This window comes from Epargyreus clarus, unplaced genomic scaffold (assembly GCF_041222505.1).
Source record: "Epargyreus clarus isolate Ecla_fem2 unplaced genomic scaffold, WU_Ecla_fem_2.2 ptg000039l, whole genome shotgun sequence".
Classification (NCBI taxonomy): Eukaryota; Metazoa; Arthropoda; class Insecta; order Lepidoptera; family Hesperiidae; genus Epargyreus; species Epargyreus clarus.
Genome location: NW_027332242.1, coordinates 654,142 through 670,561, shown reverse-complemented (window position 1 = coordinate 670,561; position 16,420 = coordinate 654,142). Strand labels below are relative to the sequence as shown.

General features: G+C 42.2%; 1 long non-coding RNA gene across 1 annotated transcript; it reads right to left on the bottom strand.

Moving 5' to 3' along the window:
• Positions 1–5,443: 5,443 nt before the first annotated feature.
• Positions 5,444–8,331, bottom strand: LOC140757090 (uncharacterized). Its single transcript, XR_012103937.1, has 2 exons — positions 6,996–8,331; positions 5,444–6,562 (listed from the first exon to the last, which is right to left on the bottom strand). It is a non-coding gene; the product is annotated as an uncharacterized LOC140757090 (long non-coding RNA).
• Positions 8,332–16,420: the final 8,089 nt, after the last annotated feature.

Sequence of the window (16,420 nt, the reverse complement as noted above, 5' to 3'; positions counted from 1 at the left end):
TTACATTTAGATGGTTACATAAGGACATAACTGATTACTTAGAATGGGCCTCAGTATGTTTACACAAATCCGGCACTTATTTGTTGATTGTACCTGATCTGAAATTTCTTTTTGCACAACTCATATTTAAGTTTTAAAATTTGATACTAATTCTTCTATGTATGTTATTTCATGGCTCGAGGCTATTTGTAGTTATTAACATTATTAATTAAATTTCCTTTTTCGTTTCATTAAGGATTTTATAGACATGTTAACATCGGTGTACTTATAGATGTCTATTTCTGTTTTTCTATCAAATATTGTAAACAGAATAAACATTCACACACAAGAGTCGTAATTTCATTTTGGGCATGTTTTGGATTGTTTGTTTAACTTATCCATTCATGTTGTAATTCTAATACAAGTGAATTGTCGGTTGTTTTGGGCAACCTGAAAAACTTATTTCTATGGTCGATTCTAATAGCGTTGAGTTGAGTGATGTGTCATTAGATTAACACAAAGCATTACAAAGGTTTGATTCCAATTTTGATCAAGTTATTTCCTCCTAAAGGATATATTTTCCATATTTATTTCTGTTTCACATAGATGATGCGAAGGTTAGCGTAGCTCATAAATAAACTGAATACCGTTCAATGACAAAATTCAGTTTCAATTCACCTTCATATTACGTATTTTTAATTCAGTCCATTTTGTAATTTGTCCATTCTGTAGTTTGTCCATTTTTAATGGTTTAGAGCACCTTTATTCCCACAACTACATACGGATTGCAATGTTGATATGTTTTTTTCCTGCAAAATGTTGATTCGTATAGTCCATATTCCACACACTCAATATCGCCATTACCGAGATATAAGGTAATGTGAACATTTCATTTGCTTTAATATTCAGCAGGTATACATTTTAGTACTTCTAAACACATATTGTTAACATTTTCTAATCTATAATTTCTACAGAGCAGATGGTAACTAGGCAACTGACAGCTGTCCTCAACTTAATTACGTTCTAATATCATTTTAACAATGGTGATTAGAGAATATATTTATATATATATATGGTATATATAAATTTATTCCAATTTAATGGACGTACATTTGTACCACAGTTTTCCAATTTAATGGACGGTCATGTGAACCACAGTTTTCCAATTTAATGGACGGTCTTTTGAACCACAGTTTTCCAATTTAATGGACGGTCTTTTGAACCACAGTTTTCCAATTTAATGGACGGTCTTTTGAACCACAGTTTTCCAATTTAATGAACGTACATTTGTACCACATTTTTCCAATTTAATGGACGGTCTTTTGAACCACAGTTTTCCAATTTAATGGACGGTCTTTTGAACCACAGTTTTCCAATTTAATGGACGGTCTTTTGAACCACAGTTTTCTAATTTAATGAACGTACATTTGTACCACATTTTTCCAATTTAATGGACGGTCATGTGAACCACAGTTTTCCAATTTAATGGACGGTCTTTTGAACCACAGTTTTCCAATTTAATGGACGGTCTTTTGAACCACAGTTTTCCAATTTAATGGACGTACATTTGTACCACATTTTTAACCGACTTCAAAAAGGAGGTGGTTATCAATTCGGCCGGTATCTTTTTTTTTTTATGTATGTACACGAATTACTCCGCCGTTAGTGGACCGATTTTAATATTTTTTTTTTTATTATGTAGGGACGAGCTGGAAATTGGTCCCATTTAAATATGGTTAGGATCCATCGATGGGTTCTGGAGAAAATGAGGGGAACTCCTCCACCCATGTAAATATAACAGCCATAACTTCGCCGTTTATGAACCTATTTTAATACCTTTAATTTCGTGTGTGGACAATTGCTACAAGTTGGTCCCATTTAAATATGATGAGGATCAGAGTGGGTTCTGGAGACAAAATATGTAACTCCTCAACCGATGGGAATAATTGAGTTGTTTTTGAAGATATTTGGTGTAGGTTCTAATGAAATTGCAAAACCAGTTCATCATTGACTATTTAAGGGTCTGATAATGTGGCTCGGAGACAAAATATGTAACTCCTCAACCGATGGGAATAATTGAGTTGTGTTTGAAGATATTTGGTGTATGTTCTAATGGAATAGCAAAGCCAATTCATCATTGACTATTCAGTTAGGTTAGGTTGGAACATATTAGATATTATAAAACTAAGCGAGCAGGGCGCGGCAGCGCCCTGCGAGCGGGCGGTTCCAATCAATGTAAATTCAAACCTTACCTTCATTCATGATCACGTTTTTACAATTTTATATTGTATTAATATAAATGTTAGTATGTCATCACTAAAAAGGGTGAAAAATTTTTTTTAACAAAAAATACAACCGACTTCTATGTCACTACAAAGTAAAAAATAATTGAAATAAATGTTGGTTTAGTACATATTTCTGAAGTCGGCGCTATATAACTTAAAATTTGTTGTTACTCCAATATTTGTCTTAAATACCTACCTACTTACATGACAAAAGGCAGAACAGAGGCAAAACAATATTCACCATGTTACTACGATTGTTTCTCTTTTTTATTTTTATCTAAGACTAAGGCAGACGGGCCCCCCGGTGGAAAACAGTCACTGTAGCCCATGCTCCACCGGCCCTGAAGGAGAGCTACCCTCGCACCCCTCTTGAAGAGCTCCATGTCACAACGCTCAAGAAATACCTCAGGAGGTAGTTCATCCCACACTTCGCACACACGCGGCGAAATTGACCGGCAACTCGAACTGTGGTGGACCGCCACGGGTCCAATCGATATGGACGGAACCCCATCCTTCGGCGAGTGGTGCGATGCTACGTGTAACCGCATTATATTATTGGCATTTCCATAATTTCTTATTTTGTAGGATCCAACACAATTACCATACCACACACTTAGATAAGTATCTTAGATAAGTAAAATATATAGATTGATCATCCCCAACAAGAAAGTGCAACCAGCCCCGAGAACCGAAGTTGTTACCCAAACAATATACCGCCACGTCTCCGCTCCAAAATATCCCCAAAATACCTGATCACTCACGCATTTGTTTGTTACGCTAACCACGCAGTATTAATTATTACTGTAAGATTACATTTACTATTGTACCTTATTGCGCCAGTCCAACATCACAAAAATAAATAAAATTAAAATAGTTTAAAACCTTTCACTCGAAAAATAGTTAACGTGTTTAATTGGCTTTCCATATATTTCATTGGCTGTAACGCCGCATTCGTGATTTAAAAAAAACAAAAGGGAATTATGGCGCGAAACGGCAGACGTCAACGATGTCTTGGGATTAATTAAAAACAACTAGCCGGACTCAAATCCCTCATTGGAGATACTCCCAAAATTAGTTATTTATAAATTTCCTCCAAAAATGATCATTTGTCAAGAATTCAAAAGTAAATGACAAAATCCTTTGCGGCCTCATTCAATTTCGATGCGGCGAGACATCTTTCCATTTTAATTACCAAAACCGACACCTATAATATCATTTATTTAAGTTACTACGCCATAATGCTTTATTAATAATTTTGCATTAATTTCAAATAACAAAGTGGAATAAAATACGTTAATATAAGTTCTAAAATAGATTTTTAGTAACTGAATCCTTATAGTGAAACAAAATACACACATTGTACGATTGTATACCAAAATTATACTCAAAAGAAAAACGGTTTGATAATTGACGTTATGTTGTCGTGTGCGAGTAGGTGCCAACTAATACCTTACACTTTACTAATAACTTTACAACTTCGTTAACAGTGTAAACACTAAACTCGTACGTTAATACCTACGAGTATTTCACTGAATTTGATAGTGTTGCTTTTGGACACCTTTGCCTCCCATTATGTTTTTTTTTATTATTATTTTTATATTATTATCATTATTACTTCCCTTTATCCTCGTCGCCACTTGTAGTATATGTACTACTATTCTCGTGATGCACTGGCTGACCACTCACTATGTGCGCAGGCGGCCGTCCGTTCTCGCCCTTGGCTCTCGCGATACTGACGTCGCGCGCCCCGCCCAGTGTTGGCAACCTGGGAGATGGCGCTGATCGTACCAGGGGCGTAAAATTATCGTATCTGCCGAAAAATTATCGTACATGTTCAAATTTCATAAGAACGCGTTAGTTATTAATGAAAATAGATATTTATCATAAATTTATATTGCACTCGACCGCCCGACCGGCCCGACACGTCATTTTTCGAGTATTATGATTTTCACATGGGTGCACCGCGCACCCGGGCGCGATGCACGCGTGAGGGATGGCGCGAAAATTTGTGCGATTCAAAAATGTTACGAAAATTAAATGGCTTTAAAGTTAATCAAACAATTGACATTCGTGCAATTGTACTAATAAAAGTTAAATAATTCCCAAGATTTCCCCTGAAGTATGCGTAGCGTCGAAGTTTATTTCTATATTTTCAATGTGTTGACGTCACGCTACGAAATGACACTTGACCGCCTGTTTTGGCGTAACGTTCCGTTTACCGTAATAAAAATATATTTTTTATTAATAAATAGCCCTTTTTTCGGAAAAATGATCTATGAAAGGCATATATAATACGTATATGAATTCATTAAAACAGTTTCCCAAAAAGTGTCAAGTAGCCAATTATCGTACATTTGCGTACGATAATGACTCGCAATCGTACATCGTACGGTGGTATCAAATTATCGTACATGTACGATAATTATCGTACGGTTGCCAACACTGGCCCCGCCACACCGTGAGCACGGGACAGTGTTTACAGCTGTGCTGTACTTTAGTTAATAGACATGATACAAACACTACAGTAACCATCTCGCAATCTGAATCAAACACCCTCGTCTGCACCCATACATAACTAGCTGATCATAGCGGTAGGACTTAGTTACGTAAACAGCTGATAGTTTTTAATGTTTTTTTATTGTTGTTTGAATTATGTTTAACTGTGTTTAATTATTAGTAGTAATAGAATAATATGTAATAGTTTATAGAGTATAGGTATAAGTATCATTTGTAATAGGTTTTGTGATAGTTCAGGTTTTTAATTGTATAGTAAATAGAAATATGTAAATTCCTAAACAAAGTAAATACTTAATTATTATTATTATTGTGAATCCTCGATTCAAGGCCACGGTTTAAACAGATTCGTACAGGTCCGTACATGTTATACAAAATAGAGCAACAGGGATAGACATAGAAAACAGTTCTGATTGGTCAAAAGGCTAATCCTAAAGTCTATATCCCTGTTTGAACCTGCAGAAGCAGGTACTAGAAGCAACTAGAAAGTTGTGGTACTTGAGTCGGGGATATAAATAGGCCAGTTTTTCGATTTTGTCATTCAGTACTGGCAATATACCCATGGAACAAACAGGAATAAAGGAACAAGGACAAACAAAGGATTTCATTTTCTTCCAATCAATCAATTACCTTTTTTTTCGGCAGTAGGAACATAAAAGTCAACATTGTGTTCCTCAAGTAATTATTTATTAAATTAGAATTGTGCTACAAATTATAGTGGACTTGTGGATAAACATCAAAAGTACTTACAGTTCTACTAAAGTATTGAAGAGAATCACTATTATATGCCTTAAATAAGACATATTGTGCACATCCCACTGGCTAACCTTAAAACTAACTGTCACTGGGTCACTGGAAGTCAATTCACACAACACATCAGCTCTCTTCTGTGAAAATGGCCAACTATCAAACTGTTGTGGACACGCAGCAAGCCATTGAAACTATGTTAATGAAGAAAATGCTGGAGTTTGAGAGCCAGCTCAAAGCTGCCGCACCCCAGGCCAGCATCACCATTTCTCACTTGCAGGATGAGTTCAATGGTTTTAAGACTCAAGTGTGGTCCATTCTCAATTTGCTCCGTCAATAAATAACAGAGTGCCTCAGATCGCTAGACGTGGTAGAAATGAGACATCGCAGGAAGTATCTCCTTTTTACAGGCATCTCGGAGGATGTAGAAAATAATCTCAGTGATTATTTGGCCACTATCTTCAGGGACAAGCTAGGAATGCCTGAATTTACATGTGACCAGATAACAGCTTGTCATCGTCTCGGCAAATTTGTTGAAGGAAGGTGGTTGTGGGCTGTGTTGGTGCGCTTCACGAATCTCTCCATTAAATCTAATATATGGAGGAAAAAAGTCAACTTAAAAGGCACGCCCATTGCTGTTTCTGAGTTCCTCACTAAGCAACGCCAATCACTTTTCGTTCTGGCACGCAAGAAGCTGGGCATTCGTAATTGTTGGACGCTGGATGGCAATATCATTATTAAGCTCAAGGATGGTTCCCGACGTCGTGTCAACACAGAGGAGGACCTGGCTGATCTCCCTGACATCCCAGATAAGCCTCCAGCCGAGGGTGACCAGTTGTGCGGCGCCTCTCAGTCCTCGAAGACTACGGTGCCCTTTGACCCGCACCACAAAAGCAAGAGGGCTGCTAGGTTAAGGAAGTAATACTCTTTTGATATCTCTTTGTAAAGATAAGTACTATGGCTAACTCCTTATCATTACGTTGTTGTAATTGTTATTATATACCTCCTTCTCACAAAACATTCGATTTCTCAGTTACCTCTTTTTTTTTTTTTTTTTTTTTTTTTTTTTGTTTACGAGGGGGAAACCTTCAAAAGGTACCCGACGACGTGGGAGCGACGCCGGGTTATGTGGGATTTTTACCGCACTAAAACCCCCCCGGTGGCCGCCCTCAACGCTTTTTGGAGAACTCCGGGATCTCCGAGGGAACACAACCGGAGGCCTCCGAGCGCGATGCCCGATCGGGCTCTGCCCTGGGGGAGCACTTTTGGCTCCTCCCAAACCGTCTGGTGTTTACGTCGGTATGCGACCACACATATCGTCGTCCTTCCCGGGGTTGCTTGCTGGACGGTTCGAGCTCCCACTCTTGCCGCCCGCAACCCCGGAAGCCCCCTTTTAGTCGCCTCTTACGACAGGCAGGGGATACCGTAGCCCTATTCTGATCCCGGTACTACAGGGACATTCTCAGTTACCTCCTGCAGCTGTTATAACTAAATATTATTTCACCGACAATATTATTTAACAATTTTGTTTTGATACATGACATTTGACGTTTGTGATACTGGCATATGGCTATCTGTGTTGCCACTTTAAAACATGTTGTTTTTTTTTTATTAATATTTTTTATAAGCTAAGGTAAAGTTGGGAGGTAATGGTTTTTATTTTATACAGCCTATCCTAAGGAAAAAAAAAATTGTAACAATAATTTTGTAATGTTTTGTGGAGCTTATTATGTATTCTATCTTGTTATATTTTTCTATTATCATTTTTTTATTGTAACGTTTTCTGCCATTGTTTAGCCGGTGGGATGGGTGAAATTGTAAGACATTAGAATCTTTTTAATTATTTATAAATATTTTAAGTGTATTATATATTGATATTTATTTTATTATTAGAATATTTTTATTTAATATATTTAATTATGTCTGAAGATGATTCTTTTCATTCCGCATACAATTTTAATACGTCTTCCATGTCTAGTAATGATTCTTTTTGTGAACCTGAAACATTATGTAACTTGTTGAACATCTCTCTTGAAAACACGTGTGGTACTTTCAATGTCTGTCACTTAAATGCACAAAGTATACCCGCGCACTATACAGAACTTTTAGATACCTTTACCAGTACCTCTGTCCAAGCCATCTTAATTTCTGAAAGCTGGCTCAAACCATCTCTGATGTCACACGACTTCAGCTTGCCGGGTTATATTCTTGTAAGGAACGATCGATTGGGAAAAGGAGGCGGAGGAGTGGCCATCTACATCCGGCATGATATTCCTTTTTCTATTATAGCCTCCTCTCCAAGCAATTACTCTGCATCTGCTGAATTTCTTTTTCTAGAGATTCAGGTGAAGCATTCCAAAGTCGTTCTTGGCGTGGTTTATTGTCCTCCCTCCGTCAATTATTTTGATAATTTAGAAACAATCCTGGAACCGCTCTGTTCAGTTTATACACATCACATAATTATGGGTGACTTTAACACTGACTTGCTAAAATCCTCTCCCCAACGCTCCAAGCTTATTAACATCCTCTCCTCTGTTAATCTGTCAGTACTTCCTTGCAACCCAACCCATCATAATCTTACTTCTCCCGACACCTGGCTTGATCTAATGATCACGTCTCAATCTGATCTTGTTTTAAATTGCGGTCAGTTGTCAGCTCCAGGTTTTTCGCATGATGATTTAATTTATCTTGCGTACAAACTGAAAGTGCCTAAAGCTAAGCCCGAAATAACTTGGATGCGAAACTTTGCAAAGATCGACCTAGGGGCATTAGAAAGTGATGCATCGAAGATCGACTTTTCTCCGGTGTATGTGGCGTCTACAATTGATGAAAAAGTCTCTCAATTTAACTCCCTTACTCTTCAATTGTTTGACGTACATGCACCGCGCAGAGCTGTAAAATTAAAGCGGCAGCCTGCACCGTGGATTACCAGAGGCGTGCGAATAGCCATGACACGCCGTGACAGAGCCTTTAGAACTTTTAAGCGTGACCGGTCCGATGAGAATTGGAATGTCTACAAGTCGCTTCGCAATCGCTGCAATCAAATGGTGAGAGCAGCTAAGCGTACCTATTTCTTTGAAAATTTAACTAACTCTTCGCCTGCGTATATATGGAAGTTCCTCAATACTCATGGCATTGGTAAGCAGAGAGCTCAGACAGACACTATGCCATTCTCACTTCAGGATCTTAACTCCTACTTCTCTATTGCTTGTTCTCTCTGTCCTCTAGTGAAATCTCAAACCATTTCTGAAATTACTTCCAGGGCTAAACCTCAATTTGAACTCTTCTCGTTTTCTGTCGCTTCTTATGATGATGTTCTTAAAACTCTCATGTCAATTAAATCTAAGGCAGTGGGCTGTGATGATGTGAGTCGTACTATGCTCCTTCTTGTTCTTGATTACTTTCTTCCTCCTATAACTCACATCATCAATTTCTCGTTGTTGACAGGGGCATTTCCTAGTCTCTGGCGTAAAGCTTTCATTTCCCCAATTCCTAAAGTCGCTAACCCTTGTCAACTTAACAACTATAGGCCAATTTCTATATTACCATTTCTCTCGAAGGTGCTTGAGGCTATCGCTTACAAGCAAATATCGGTCTTCATCCACAAAAATAATTGTCTTTCCCAATTTCAATCTGGCTTTCGCCCAGGTCACAGTACCACCACTGCACTTCTTAAGGTGACTGAAGATATTCGTAGTGGCATGGAGGACAGATTAGTCACTGTTCTAGTTCTTGTCGATTTTTCGAACGCATTTAACATGGTTGACCATGATATTATCCTCCTTGCTATACTTCGTCACCTTAACATTTCGTCTAATTCTTTAAACTGGTTTCATTCTTACCTTTGCGGCCGTCAGCAAGCTGTGCGTTTTGGTCAGAATATTTCTGACTGGAACAATCTTTTATCTGGTGTGCCGCAGGGTGGAATACTGTCCCCTCTATTATTCTCTATCTTTATTAATTCCCTTTCTACGTTGCTTAGTTGCTCTTTCCACTTTTACGCTGATGATTTGCAGATTTATACACAAGCCGAAGTTAATTCTTTAGATATCGCCATCATGGCCATTAATGATAACTTGAAACACATTGCTACCTGGAGTAAGAAATTCGGCGTAAATGTTAACCCCAATAAATGCCAAGCTATCATTATTGGGAGCGATCGACAGTTGGCTAAAGTTAATTTAGATCTCATTGCACCGGTCATGTTTAATGATTCTATCATACAGTTCTCGTCGTCAGTTAAAAACTTAGGCATCCACTTGGACAATAATCTGGACTGGTCTACTCAGATCAGAGAGACCTGTCGATCTGTCACCGCTAAGCTTTGTGCTCTTAATCGGCTTAGAAACTTCCTTCCGATCAAGGTAAAATTAAATCTGGTGCATGCTCTGATTTTCCCCATTATTGATTATGGTGATGTGTGTTTCACGGATCTCAATGAGAACCTACTGAATAAACTGGACCGGCTTATTAATAACTGTATCCGCTTTACATTCTGTCTTCGCAAGTTCGACCATGTCTCCTCTTTTCGGTCTCAGTTACAGTAGCCTCCTATTCGCAAACGAAGACAAATAAGGATACTTTCAACGCTCTTTTCTATCTTATACGATGATCTTTCTCCAGAATATCTGAAGTGTAAATTTCAGTACCTATGTGATAACCATGAACGGCACCTATGTTCTTCCGAGACGCTGACTCTCTCAATCCCTTCTCACCATTCTGGTTTCATGTCCTATTCGTTTGCTGTTCAGGCCGCTCGATTTTGGAATGCGCTCCCTGAAGATCTTAGAAAACCACTCAGCAAATCAGTCTACAAGAAGAAACTTCGTGCATATTTTTTAAATCTAGACGTATGACGAATCAAAAATAGTATCTATTATTTTTCTTTATTTACGGATATATTATCTGTATGTATTTATATAATAAATATTTATTGTATTATATATGTATATATATATATATATATATATATATATATATATATATATTCTTACCGAACCCAAGTACCCCTCCATCGGTACCTAGTATGCACCTATAAAAGCAAGACCGAACTGAGTCTCGTTTTCCGCCAGACCGAGCAGCCCCGCCTGCTCGCGCTCTAGTGTTTCCTAACCCAGAATTTTCTCTGGCCTTTCGGCCGGTTCTCGCCTACTCGATATTATCGATAGCGGTCCGTGCTTTGTTTATTGCCAATTTATTGGGAATAAACAAAACTCACGTCCCGACGCGTTTGAGTTGGTGGATACCTAACGGTGCCAACGAAACCAGCTAGCGTTGACCCGGTGCGCTTCTCAGACCTCTCGGCCTGAGAGAAACCGGCAGACCCGATCCCACTGCACTTGGGCTATCCCAAGGGTGACGGTAGCAGTTACTTTCCCTTAGGGGTAATTGCATTTCCCTCCCCCTCCCCGTTAGCTCCCTGCCTCGGCAGGGAGGCATCCCTGGTTACCATGGCCTACATGGTAACGGATAGGTTTTTCGAGGCTCTGTCCTCCCTCTTGAGCAAGGAGCTCAACCGCCCCATTGACGCTGTCAAACTCCGCTCCCTTTGCGAGCCCTTAAAGTCCGTAACGGATCCCCTGTCCGTTACCGATTCACCCGCATCCCCTGATGCCACCCCGAGACACGAGATGGACTTTGACGCCATCTCGCTAAAACGCCCCGCCTCCTCCGACGAATCGTCAGAGAACACCCTCATCTCCGCCCCCTCCTCCGACGACGACCAGGGTTTCACCCCTGTCAAGTCGAAGAAGACCAAGAAACGACCGGTCAAACGCGTCGCTAAGGCGACAAGTGAGACTTCTTCCGAGGCCTCTATCGAAGCCACCCCAGCCCCAGCGGCCCCCGCTCTGGCCCCCGTGCCAAAAGCCTCCACTCTGGCCCCCGTGCCAAAAGCCTCCACCGAGCCCCAGAGCTCAACCCCCGCGGCTAAGCCCCCCAAGCCAGCCACGCGCTGCGAACCGGCACTTGCCAAGTGCAAACCGCCCCCACACATTTTCTTCAGGGATAAGTCGAAATGGTCCGACTTCTCCAAACTTTTAGATCTCATAGCCGAATTTTCCGATTCTTTTATTAGCGGGACAGCAGCAACCACAGTGAATACGGGTTACATGGAAATTAAGTTAAAATCCGATGCACCTATAAATCAACGACCATATAGGCTTTCCATTGACGAAAAGAATAGGGTTCGTGTTATTATTAATGATTTGCTTGCGAAGGGTATCATACGCGAATCGCAATCAGAATACGCGAGTCCTATTATTTTAGTTAAAAAAAAGGATGGAAGTGACAGAATGTGTGTCGATTACCGCGCACTCAATGCTATAACTATAAAAGAAAGATTTCCTTTACCGCGAATTGACGACCACATAGACAAACTCGGCAAGTATACATTCTTCACTAGCCTTGACATGGCAACGGGATTCCATCAATTACCTTTAAAAGATGATGACTCCATTGCAAAGACAGCTTTTGTTACACCAGACGGCCATTTTGAGTACCTTAAAATGCCGTATGGTTTGGCAAACGCGCCAATTGTTTACCAAAGGGTAATATCGAGAACGCTGAAATCCCTTATAGATGCAGGCAAAGTAATGACGTACATCGATGACGTCCTGATCCCGTCCAATACGGTGGCCGAAGGACTTGACACGTTACGTGAAGTTTTACAGGTACTTACCTCCTCTGGTTTTTCAGTTAATTTAAAAAAGTGCACCTTTTTGGCTGTTGAAGTCGAGTACCTAGGCAGACTGATTGGACATGGTCAGGTGAGACCGAGCCCGGGTAAGATCGAGGCTCTTGTTAAATCTCCAAAACCAACGAACGTGAGAGAAGTTCGCCAGTTTTTGGGTTTGGCGGGATATTTTCGGCGATATATAGCCGGGTATTCCTCCAAAACTGCATGTATTGCTAATCTCCTTCGAAAAGGTGTACCGTTTGAATGGGGTACTGAACAAGATGCTTCTCGTGAATATATCTTGCATTGTTTAACTACTGAACCAGTTTTAGCGATTTTTGACCCAGAACTACCTACCGAACTGCATACTGATGCCAGTGCTGTGGGACTTGGTGCGATTCTACTGCAGGAGCACGCTGGTAGGAAAAAGCGGGTGGTTGGTTACTTTAGTAAATCCACTCAGGGCGCTGAGTCGAGGTACCATAGCTACGAATTGGAAACATTGGCGGTAGTTCGAGCACTACAACATTTTCGTCATTATTTAATTGGTATTAACTTCAAAATTGTTACTGACTGTAATTCGTTAAAGCTTACAGAAAGAAAGAAGGATTTGGTGCCTCGAGTCGCGCGATGGTGGGTTTACTTACAGGACTTTCAGTTTACACTTCAGTATAGGAAAGGTATTCTTATGCAACACGCAGATTTCTTGAGCCGCCATCCTCCTGCTGTGGTGTCGCATATCCGTAACCCTAATAACTGGGCAAAGATCGCTCAAACTGCTGATGAGGAGACTCAGGATTTAATGAGTAAGTTAAGAGACGGTTTGTTGGATCCTTGTAGATACGAAGTCAAGAATGATTTGTTATACTACAGGTATTCACCAACCGGCGCCGACTCGCGGCTATTATGTTTTGTACCTAAGGGTCATAGACTCAGTTTATTAAGATTGTTTCATGACGAACATAGTCATATAGGCGTTGACAGCACCACTGATTTAATTTTGCGAAATTTCTGGTTTCCGGGCTTACGTCAATTTGTCCGAAAATATATCGGCCATTGTCTTGTTTGTCTGTCACATAAGAAGGTACCTTCTGGTCCTCCACAGCCGATTGAATCTTGGAGTAAGCCTGAGAATCCATTCACAGTTATTCATACTGATGTGCTTGGACCTTTTCCTGAAGCTAATGGTTACAAGTACATTCAAATTGTTGTGGATGCCTTTTCCAAATATTGTTTACTGTATCCGCTTTATAGACAAGACTCTGGTGAGTTAAAACGAGTGTTTTTAAATGTTGTGTCTCTCTTCGGTACTCCAGCCACTATTGTTTGCGATCGTGGTAGAATGTTCGAAAGTACCGCATTTAAAAATTGTGTTAGTGAACTAAGTTCTACCATACACTATATAACACCGGGAATGCATCACGAAAACGGTCAAGTTGAACGCTACTGCAGAACCGTTCTTAACCTTTTGCGCGTTGAGGTCGGTAGCAAAGGCTCTCAATGGTCTGAGGTGCTATGGAAGGTGCAACTTACTCTAAACATCACGAAGCAAGCAACGACACAGACTTCACCGCTTCACCTACTTGTGGGCATAGAGGCTGCCACCCCAGTAATCAGAGCTCTGGTGCGCGATGTAGCACTAAATGATGCTAATCGTAATCGTGAGGCTTTGTTGACCCTCAACCGACAGAATGCGTCAGAGTTACTTGCAGCTAATCAACGACGACAAGACGAGCGTGTCAACGAACATCGGCGTCAGCCTGCAACTTTTGCTGTGGGTGACTTCGCGTTTGTCAACAAGACGGCGCAGTCGACTGGCAAACTTGACTCCGGGATGCGCGGCCCCTACAAGGTCTTGCGCGCGCTTCCACATCACCGCTACGAGCTAGAACTTCTCGCCGGCTCGTACGGCAAGAGGACTCAAGCGGCGGCCCAACACATGGTGCTGTGGCGCGGCGAGTGGACCCCGGACACGTGTAGTGCCTTCTTTGAGACGGGTACGTGTCGGTAGAGGTGGGCACTTCTGTGCTTTACTTCCCATTACAAAGGTTGAGGTGGGCACTTTGTGCTTTACTTCCCATTTCAAAGGTTGAGGTGGGCACTTTGTGCTTTACTTCCCATTACAAAGGTTGAGGTGGGCACTTTGTGCTTTACTTCCCGTTTCAATGGTAGAGGTGGGCATCTTTATGCTTTACTTCCCATTATTTGCGGTAAGGCTGAGGCGGATTCGGCCGGATTTTGCTTCTCTTACCGCATAGGCATTATGTGTTGTTAATGGTCATTGTATCGGTGAGCATTGAGAACACAGCGTGCTTCTATGTTAGAACGTTCTCTGAACGGGCTAGCCAATATAAAAGTGTTGTACTTGTGCCTTGAATTGCGCATTTTGAGGCATATGTGCGACATTCATTTTTTTTGTTGTTTTACTGTTTCTCTGTTATTGTCCTGATCTTTGTTTTACCACTTTTTCCAAATTTCATATTGAAGTATTCATTGCTGATGCTTGAGTGCACGCTGGCATCAGTAATCAATAATTCTCACTTGTAGTTCTAATTAAAAGGATCCGAGGACATTACACATATAATTAAGTATGAAACCTTAAATACGTTTGCTCAATTACAGAAGCTGAACAATCTGAAACCAGCTCTGATGCAGCTGGTCGAGATATGCCGCTGTTGGGTGATGAAGCGGTCGGGGACGCCTCGCCATCAGGAACGGCCGTCTTACCGAACCCAAGTACCCCTCCATCGGTACCTAGTATGCACCTATAAAAGCAAGACCGAACTGAGTCTCGTTTTCTCCCTCTTGAGCAAGGAGCTCAAACGCCCCATTGACGCTGTCAAACTCCGCTCCCTTTGCGAGCCCTTAAAGTCCGTAACGGATCCCCTGTCCGTTACTGATTCACCCGCATCCCCTGATGCCACCCCGAGACACGAGATGGACTTCGATGCCATCTCGCTCAAACGCCCCGCCTCCTCCGACGAATCGTCGGAGAACACTCTTATCTCCGTCGCCTCCTCCGACGACGACCAGGGTTTCACCCCAGTCAAGTCGAAGAAGACGAAAAAACGACCGGTGAAACGCGTCGCTAAGGCGACAAGTGAAACCTCTTCCGAGGCCTCTATTGAAGCCACCCCAGCCCCATCGGCCCCCGCTCTGGCCCCCGTGCCAAAAGCCTCCACTCTGGCCCCCGTGCCAAAAACCTCCACCGAGCCCCAGAGCTCAACCCCCGCGGCTAAGCCCGCCAAGCCAGCCACGCGCTGCGAACCGGCACTTGCCAAGTGCAAACCGCCCCCACACATTTTCTTCAGAGATAAGTCGAAATGGTCCGACTTCTCTAAAACCCTAGTGGAAAAACAGATCCACTACACCAAGGCACGTAACCTTCGCGACTCTATTCGCGTTTCATGCCCCACCACCGAGGACTTCAGGAGCCTCATTAGGCTCCTAACTCACCTTCAACTCCCGTACCACACGTACGCTTTAGAAGAGGACCGCAAAATCAAAGCGGTCCTTAGGGGTCTCCCCTACGAGCTTCCCACCGACGAAATCCTAACGGATCTAGCCAACCAAGGGTTCCCCGTGGAAGGTGTACACAAGCTGTACAACCGCAAAGGGGTGAAATACCCTCTAGCCCTGGCCATTCTAGCCAAGACCCCGTCCTCCAAGGACATCTTCAAGGAGAAGGAGCTCACAATCTGTGGCCTTTCTGAGATCAAGGTGGAACCACCTAACAAGCGTGGCTACCCTGCCCAGTGCCACCGCTGCCAGCTTTACGGCCATGCAGCGGCGAACTGCACTGCCCCCCCAAGGTGCGTCAAGTGCCTAGAACCCCACGCCACACGTGAGTGCAAGAGAACTCGTGAAGACGAGTCCCCTCCTGCCTGCGTGCTATGCACCACTTCAGGGCACCCGGCTAACTACCGTGGCTGCCCTAAAGCCCCCCGTCCCGCTCAAAAGAAGGTTGCTAAAAAGCAGCCCTCGAAAGCAGGCCCACCTCCGGTCAATTCGACCAATTTCCCGCGGCTAGGGGCCTCCAAAACCCCAACCGCTCCCATGAGTTGGAGGAAAGTCGCACCCGCGACCGCCCCACCAACCCCGGCCCCTAAGGCCACTCCCACTCCCCGTCCCACCCAAGACGCATCGGTAAGGGAACATATCATGTTCCTTAAGGACTGCGTTAAGGGGGTGAACCTCGACGAGATCATACTCGTCTCGC